Source organism: Propithecus coquereli, unplaced genomic scaffold (genome assembly GCF_000956105.1).
Source record: "Propithecus coquereli isolate 6110/MARCELLA unplaced genomic scaffold, Pcoq_1.0 Scaffold114, whole genome shotgun sequence".
Classification (NCBI taxonomy): Eukaryota; Metazoa; Chordata; class Mammalia; order Primates; family Indriidae; genus Propithecus; species Propithecus coquereli.
This window is the reverse complement of record NW_012135414.1, coordinates 3,120,162-3,128,644: the sequence shown is the minus strand read 5'-3', so window position 1 is coordinate 3,128,644 and position 8,483 is coordinate 3,120,162.

Here is an 8,483-nt window from a genome sequence, read left to right as displayed (position 1 = left end):
GAGACGGGGTCTCACTCTTGCTCAGGCTGGTTTTGAACTCCTGAGCTCAAACAATCCGCCCGCCTCGGCCTCCCAGAGTGCTAGGATTACAGGCGCTCATGCCTTTTTTTTTTTTTAATCATGAAAGGGCACTGGATTTTGTCAAATGGTTTTTCTGCATCGATTGAGATGATCATATATTTTTTTTCCTTCATTCTGTTAACATGGTGTATTACATTGATTTTCATAGGTTGAACCACACTTGAATTCTGGGGATAAATCCCACTTAGTCATGATATATAATCATTTTAGTATGCTGCTGAATTTGGTTTTCTAATATTTTGTTGAGAATTTTAAAATCTGTATTCATAAAAGATATTGGTTTGTAGTTTAGTTTTCTTGCAGTGTCTCTGGCTTTGATATAAGGTAATGCCGACTTCATAGAATAATTTAGGAAGTGTTAAGTCCTCTTTAATTTTTTTGAAGATTTTCGAGAAGGATTGATGTTAATTCTTCTTTAAATGTTTGACAGAATTCACCAGTGAAGCCATCTGGTCCTGAACTTTTCTTTGTTGAGATTTTTTAAATTACTGGTTCAATCTCCTTACCTGTAATAGACATATTCAGATATTCTATTTCTTCTCTCGTCAGTTTTAGTAGTTTGTGTGTTTTTGGAATTTGTCCATTTCATCTAGGCTATCCAATTTGTTGGCATACAGTTGTTCATAGTATTCTCTTATAATACTTTCTATTTATGTAAAATAGTACTGTCCCCACTTTCATTTCTAATCTTAATAATTTGAGTCTTCTTTCTTTTTTTTCTTAGTCACTCTAACGGTTTGTCAGTTTTGTTGATCTTTTCAAAAAACCAGCTTCTCAATTTATTGATTTTTTTTCTCTATCGTTTTCCTACTCTCTATTTATCTCTGCCTTAATCAGTATTATTTCCTTCTTCCTGCTACATTTGGGTTTAGTTTGGTCTACTTTTTCTAGTTCCTTAAAGTGTACAGTTAGGTTATTGATTTCAGATCTTTTTTTTTCTTTGATGGAGGCATTTACAGCTATAAATTTCCCTCTTAGCACTGCTTTCACAGCATCTTACAAGTTTTGATATATTATATTTTTGTTTTCATTTGTCTCAAAGTGTTTTCTAATTTCTCTTGTGACTTCTTATTTGACTCATTGGTTATTTAAGAGTGTGTTGTTTAATTTCCACATATTTTTGAATTTTCCAGGTTTCCTTTTTACTGATTTCTAGTTTCACTCCATTGTGATTGGAAAAAGCTTTGTATGATTATCAATCTTAAAATTTATTAAGACTTTTATTTTGCGGCCTAACATATGGTCTCTCCTGGAGAATATCCATGTGCACTTGAGAAGAATGTGTATTCCGCTGTTGGTGGGCAGAGTCTTCTGTATATGTCTGTTAGGTGAAATTGGTTTATACGGTAGTTTGAGTTCTCTGTCTCCTTATCGATCTTTGTCTGGTTGTTCTAGCCATTATTGAAAGTGGGGTATTTAAGACCCCAACTATTACTGTAGAACTGTTAATTTTTCCTTCCAATTCCATCAATTTTAGCTTCGTAGTTTTGGGGCTCTGTTGGCAGGTATTTATAACTATTATATCTTCTTGCTGTATCAAAGTTTTTTAAAATATATAATCTTCTTCTTTGTCTCTGGTAACCTTTTTTGACTAAAAGTCTATTTTGTCTGACAATAATGTAGCCACCTCAGCTCTCTTTTGGTCACTATTTGCACGAGATAAGTTTTCCCATCCTTTTACTTTCAAGTTCTTTGTGTCTCTGTATCTAAAGTGAGTCTCTCATAGACAGCACATAGATGAATCATATTTTGCCAACCTCTGCCTTTTTAATTGGAGTGTTTAATCCATTTACTTACTTTAAAATAATTACTTATAAGGAAGGGTTTATTTCTGCCATTTAGGTATTTGTTTTCTGTATATCTTATATTTTTCATTCCTCAATTCCTCCATTACTGCCTTTCTTTGTATTTAGTTTATTTTTTGCAGTGTGCCATTTTGATTCCCTTCTGTTTTCCTTTTCTGTATATTTTGTAGTTATTTCCTTAGTGGATACCTTGGTGATTACAATTAATATCCTGAGCTTACAGCAACCTAGGTTGAAAAATACCAACTTTGTTTCATCAGTATATAAACACTCTTTTCCTATACATCTTCATGCTCCTGTACACCTTCTCCTTTATATTGTTATCGTCACAGATTACATTATACATTGTGTGCCCATTAACATAGATTTATAATTATTGTTTTATGTATTTGCCTTTTAAATTATATAGATGAAAAGAGGAGCTACAAACCAAAAATACAATAATACTAACTTTCATATTTACCTGTGTAATTACTTTTACCATAGATCTTTGTTTCTTTGTATGGCTGTGAGTTACCATTGATGGCCCCTTTGTTTTATTCTGAAGGATTTCCCTGAGTATTTCTTGTGGGCAGATCTACTGTTAATTAACTCCCTCAAGTTTTGTTTACCTGGAAATGTTTTATTTTTCTTTAATTCTTTTTTTGTTTTTGTTTTTGTTTGTTTTATGTTCTACCCACCCCTAGCACCTGTCCCCTTCCCCCAACAAGCATGCTCCTTTCTTTCCCTCCCCCCCATCTGCTTCCCCTCCTCCAGCCTCACCGTCCTGGGGGCTTCTCCGCTCGCAAGCGCCCGCGTGGAAGAACCCCACAATCTCAGCACCTGCCTACTCCCCCGATCCAGTCGCTGAGTCTGTACCTCCCTTTCTCCATCATCGAGGGCTTCCCTCACCCCGCGTCCCCCGAGTTTCCCCCGCCCTCCGCCCCCGCGATGCCAGCCCCCGCCAGCCCCCCGGCCGGGGATCACCTGGCTCATCTTCGAGGTAGAGGATGAAGACGATGAAGTAGCTGAGGTCGAAGACTGGAAAGAGCAGCACCCGCGAGAAGCTGAGTGCCAGCTCGCCCAGGCTCAGAGCCGAGAGCAGGTCCATGGCTGGATGCCACCCCGCCCCCAGCCGGGTCGCGTCCCGCAGCACCACGGCCCTGCAACTGCGCCCCCGCCCGCCAGGCGCCACCCCAGGCTCGGCCGCGGGAGAGGAGGGGCGACGGTCCACCTCGGGAAGACGCGAGTCTCATACCCTGTCCCTCGGGCTATCACGTATCCATTCAGCCCAGCGAGGCGGGGTGCGGGTCCCCAGTGGAAGGCAAGCCGGACAGTCGGGCTGGCCATTCGTAGGGCCCGTCCCCCACGGAGCCCACAAAGGTGGAACGCCCGTCCCTGCCGGGCCGGATCAGCCAGGACTTTGTCACCCTTAGGTCAATTAGGATTTCCGTCCTCTGTGGAGCCCAGTCAGGAGCCCTAATCCCTGGAGGGACCCTATCAGTCAGAATCCCCATCCAAGTGGAGGTCGGCTAGGACCCTGTCCTCTGCGGATCCTCATCAGGACCCTCTTGTCCCATAGGATCCGTTTGGTCAGGACCCCTGTCCCCTGTGGAGACTGCTCGGTGGGGATCCCCAACTCCCGTGGGGCTCAGGAGGACCCCCTTTTGTAGCCCAGTCAGTTGGGGAACCCGTGTCGTGGCAGCCCACTGGGTCAGGACCCTGCCTCCCATCCAGCTCAGGGGTTAGGGGGCTCCCCTTTCTCCGGAAGCCAAATTTGGGACCCCAGCGAGGGAAGAGGAACTGCTGCCCGGCTAATCCTATAGTTTATAAGCACTCAAGCTTATTTCTCCTTAATTCTTGAAGGATAGTTTTGCTCCATCTAGAATTTTTGTTTGACACTTTTTTTGTTTGTTTCAAGGCTTTCGATACATCATCCCATCATACCTTCTGGCCTCCGTGGTTTCTAAAATCTTATTGAGGATCCCTTGTACATAAGGAGTTGCTTCTCTCTTGCTGCTTTCAAAATCTTCTCTCTCTTTGGGTTTGGACAATTTAACTACAGTGTCTGGGTGTGGATCTCTTTGAGTTTATCCTGTTTGGAGTTTGTGAACTTCTTGGATATGTATATTCATACCTTTAATCAGATTTGGGATGTTTTTGGCCATAATTTCTTCATTTTTTTTTTTGCCCTTTTCTCTCTCCTCTCCTTCTGAGACTCCTAAAATGAGGTACATTTGATCATGTCCCTCATGCTCTGTTCGCTTTTCTTCTCAGACTCAGTAATTTCAATTGCCTTGCTTTCAGGTATGCTAATCCTTTCTTTTGACACCTCAAAGCTGTTGTTGATCACCCCTAGTGAATTTTTCATTTTAGTTATTGTATTTGTGGCTCCAGAATTTCTGTTTGGGTCCTTTTAAAAAATAGTTTCTCTTTATTGTCTCATTTTGCTCATACACCATTTTCCAGTTTTCCCTTAGCCTTTTGCCCATGGTTTCCTTAAGCTCTTTAAGCATATTTAAGATAGGTAATTGAAAGTCTTATCTAATATATCCAATGTCTGGCCTTCCATAGAAATGATTTATGTCAAATTCTGTTTTTCCTATGAATGGGCCATAATTTCTTGTTTCTTGGTATGCTTAGTAATTTCTTGTTGAGAACTGGGCATTCTGAGCAGTATAGTGTGGTATCTCTGGAAATTCAATTTTTTCACTCCTTAGGGGTTGCTGATATATACTTATTGAGGACTGTGCTATCAATTTATGACTTGCATATTTTTTGTTGTGTGAGGTCACCAAAGTTTCTGTTAGTGACTTGACCCGCCCCCCAGGTTCTATCCCTTTAAATCTTCTGATGTATGCTGCTGGGGGAGCAGCTACAGCTCAAGAGGGCTGAAACTAAGGCAAGCCTATCCTTTAGGGAATTACTAGACAAACTAAAATGCAAACTCCAGATTTTTGGAACACAGTGTTCCCACTGCCTGCCCTGTGACCAGCCAGCCACTCCAGAAATGTGGGCTGCTATCCCCACAGTGTTGGCTGGTAGCTAGTTCACGCGTGATGCTCTCTTATGAAAGATCAGCAGCCTCTCCCTTCATCAAGCATCTCCCTGGGGGATGCTTGTTATAAGTGTCCAGCCAGGTTCCAGATTTGTGAAGTAGTTGATTCCAATCTCTCTTTCTACCTCAATAGTTGCTTTGGTGGAGGGATCAACCCCTAGAGCTTCTTACTCTGCTATTTTGCATGATGTTGTTTCAGTAATTTAATTTTTAACATTTAAAATCTTTTAACCATTTTGAATTTATGGTATATGGTGTGTGAGGACCATAACTTAGAATCTATATTTAAAACTGAATTGAGACCTCAGAATTATGATCTTGAGGTCCGAACTGGAAAGTTCATCTGGTTTCCAGAGTGCTAAACCCAGCAGCAGGCCCTTCACCCCCAGTCTTATTCTAGTTTTCTGAAGGATGGCTTATGAGGGGATAGGAAAACCATAGGGAGATGGAGAAGGGATGAGGATTGGGAGGGATGTAGCCAGGATAGTGATGGTCAGGGACAGAAATATTGGGCCCATGATAGGGGTATTGCTGTTGGGGGAAGATGGGATGCAGAGGGGATGGGGACTGGTGATGAGGATACTGTTGGGATGTGGATAAAGAGGTTGTGTTTTACCCCAAGGTCCACAGAGGAAAGGCGCTGGAGTTTGAGTGGCCTAGAGGAGAGGTAATTGAGCCCTTGAGTTTGCCATGTTCCAACAAGCTGAGATCTTAATCAGGGCAGGGAGTGTCTCTGCTGGCAAAAACCTGGCATTCCTGCAACAGGACTGGGCAAAACCAAGGAGATAAGATTTCTTGGATCTTTTACCTAGCCTGATAGCAGATCCTGGCACCATAAAGTTTTAAATTCCCAGTTCCCCTGTTTCCCACCTGCCTATGTGGTAGTGACTAAGGAATAGTGAGTAGACTATCTATGAAGAATTCCCAGAACGGTAGATTGACATGGGCCTAGTTGAGACATGTAGATAATTCCAGAGTCATATTGTATTAGATTGTTTCCAAACTTAGCTGCATTTCAGAAGCACCTGGGGGAGTGGGCTTGTTAAAAATACACAATTAGAAGCACTACCTCAGACCATTCTAAATAGAACATCAGAGCCAAAAAAGGTATATTTTTACCAAGTTCTCCCAGTAATTCCAAGCATTGGGTGATGTGGGGCTGGGAGAGCTACTGGGTCTGTTCTGTTCCCCAACCCACATTCTAGATGGGCACAGAGCCAGGGGAAGGGAACTAAGGTGGTCTGGAGAAAAGGAAGCTGGAGTGATGGCCCCCCACCTCCCCTGAGGGAGGAGACTTTCTGGCCTGCCACAACTTGCAAAAAAAAAAGGGAGAGGGAAGGAAATAGCAGGGAAGAGGAGCAACTTCCTCTTCTAAAATCCTGGCTCATTCTCTCTCCAAGATACCTGCCTGTACCCCTGCCCTTGTTTATGCCATCAGGGGACCTCTTGTCAGTGTCAGATGGTGTCCACAGCTCCCTCAGGGGCCATCCTTGCCCACCTTTCCTAAATTCAGGAAGCTCTTTCTGGCATTGACCCTAAACTCCTACCTTTAAATTTAAGCCTGCGATGGTAGAGCGGCCTCAGAGAGATGTTCCATTCTGAAGATACTGGGACGTCTCTGCTTATTCCTGGGGCTTAGAATCAAAGTTAGGAAAACAGTGGGGGTTTTGCCAGAGGTGAAAACCTGGCTAGACAAAAAGCCAGAGCAGGAAACAGCTGCCCTGAGGGCAAGACTAGGATAATAAGTCCTCTAGCCTAAGGCTAGCTGTGGGTAGACCTGGGGGCATTAGAGGAAGGCACCGAGGCAGCCTGGAGGGAGTGAGCCCAACTACAGACATAGTCCCCAGGGGAGGGGCTGGATGATGAGGGCACTGGTTACCCTTCCAGCCATTCCTGTGCCCTCAGCTGCTGGCCTGGGCTCATCCCACCCCACAGTCCCACTTGGACTCTAACTTGGGTGCAGGGGTCTGGGCCTCGTAACCCTGAACCAAGCCCCTCTCAGTCCTCAGGCCAGGCTGGATGTAGACACTGGAGAAGAGGACACAAAGACTCAGATGGCCACACATCTGAGATGTGAGTATCTACCTGCAGTTCCAGTCCCCTGGGGGAAGGTTTTGGCTTGGTGAGCTACTTACGGTTTGACAGCCTCTGGGTGGTCAAGGTACAGAGCAGTGCTGCACTGGTACGTGGGGCTGAGGGGTGAGGTCCACATGGCTGCCTTCACCTCTACCATGCTAATGACTTCAGAACCAACACACTCTATCTATCACCAGGCTGAGATCCTGGAATGGGGGAGACGAACTGTACTTATTCACTCCTACCTCAGCCCCAGGGTCGGCAGGCCCACTACCTGATTGGGACAGGCACCTGGGCCAGTTGTGGGGTAGATGTCCTAGGTATGGATATTGCAAGAGTCTGGAAATCCCCATAGTGGAAAGGGCCTCATTCCCATCAGCGGTAGAGGCCCAGGGCCCCAGGCCCCTCTTCTCCTGCCTGGTGGGGGTTCCAGGGCAGCAGATGCTCCCAGCTTGGCAAGCAAGAGCTGGGGAGGGGTATGGCGGGAATTTCAGCTTAAGGACTGGGCTAGTCCTGGCACAGGATTTGGAGTCGGCTGGGCTCCATGGGCCTGTATATCCAATGAGGGTCAAAGGGCCTGGGCGCATTTGTGCTCCTGGGTTCCCAGCTGAGTGTTGAGCCATCTGGGAACAAGATGCCCTGTGGATTGTGCAGCTGTGACTGAAGGAGCTACTGAGTCCCGGGAGTGCAAATGACACACACCTCCATAAGAGTGTGAAATGTGTGTGCCCAGTGTAATTGCACACATTGCTGAGTGAGTAGCTACGCAGAGCTAGGGTTAGAGTGAGGATTATGCTTCCACAGCGCCGATGCTGTGGTTCCAGGTTGGAGTGCGGCAGTGGTGAGGACAGCGCTGGAATCACAGAGATGTTCAAGCAGGGTTTGGAAATGGGTTTGTGGTTCCTGCTGATAGGAGCGAGTGTATCTCGGATTAAGATTGTGTTAGGGTTTGGGTAGGGCAATGCCTGCATTTAGGATCTGGAGTAAGATTGGCCAAGGAGTTGTATTTTGTGTTGGAGGTTTGTTTGAAGCTTCTAAGATAGTCTGGAGAGGGAGACTTAGGCAATAATGTGCAATATGGATCTGGTATAGAGGAGAGGTTGTTGGCAATTTTTAGAGCCCTCTATACTTGAGGGGTTTGAGTGGCCCTTGCAGCTGTCATCCGACTAGGGGAGGCAGGCATCCAGCTGCTAGGGAGAGGGCACGGCACCATTTTCTGTCTGAAACGTATTTAGCCATGTAAACATTTTTGGATAATACCCACCAGCATTACCTTTCTGAGGTACAGCAGTTCCAAGGGGCCCATTTCAAGAACTATGGTTTAGAGTTTTCTTTGCAAGTGGGGTTGGAGTTGGGCTTAGGGGTAGGGTTGACAGGGGCATGATTGCAGTTCACATTGAAGTTTGGGGTGAAGCTGTACACGTGGTCATGCCCTGTGTCAGGGGCTCCTTCCTGGAACCAGGACCTGGTTCTTCATGGTTCCC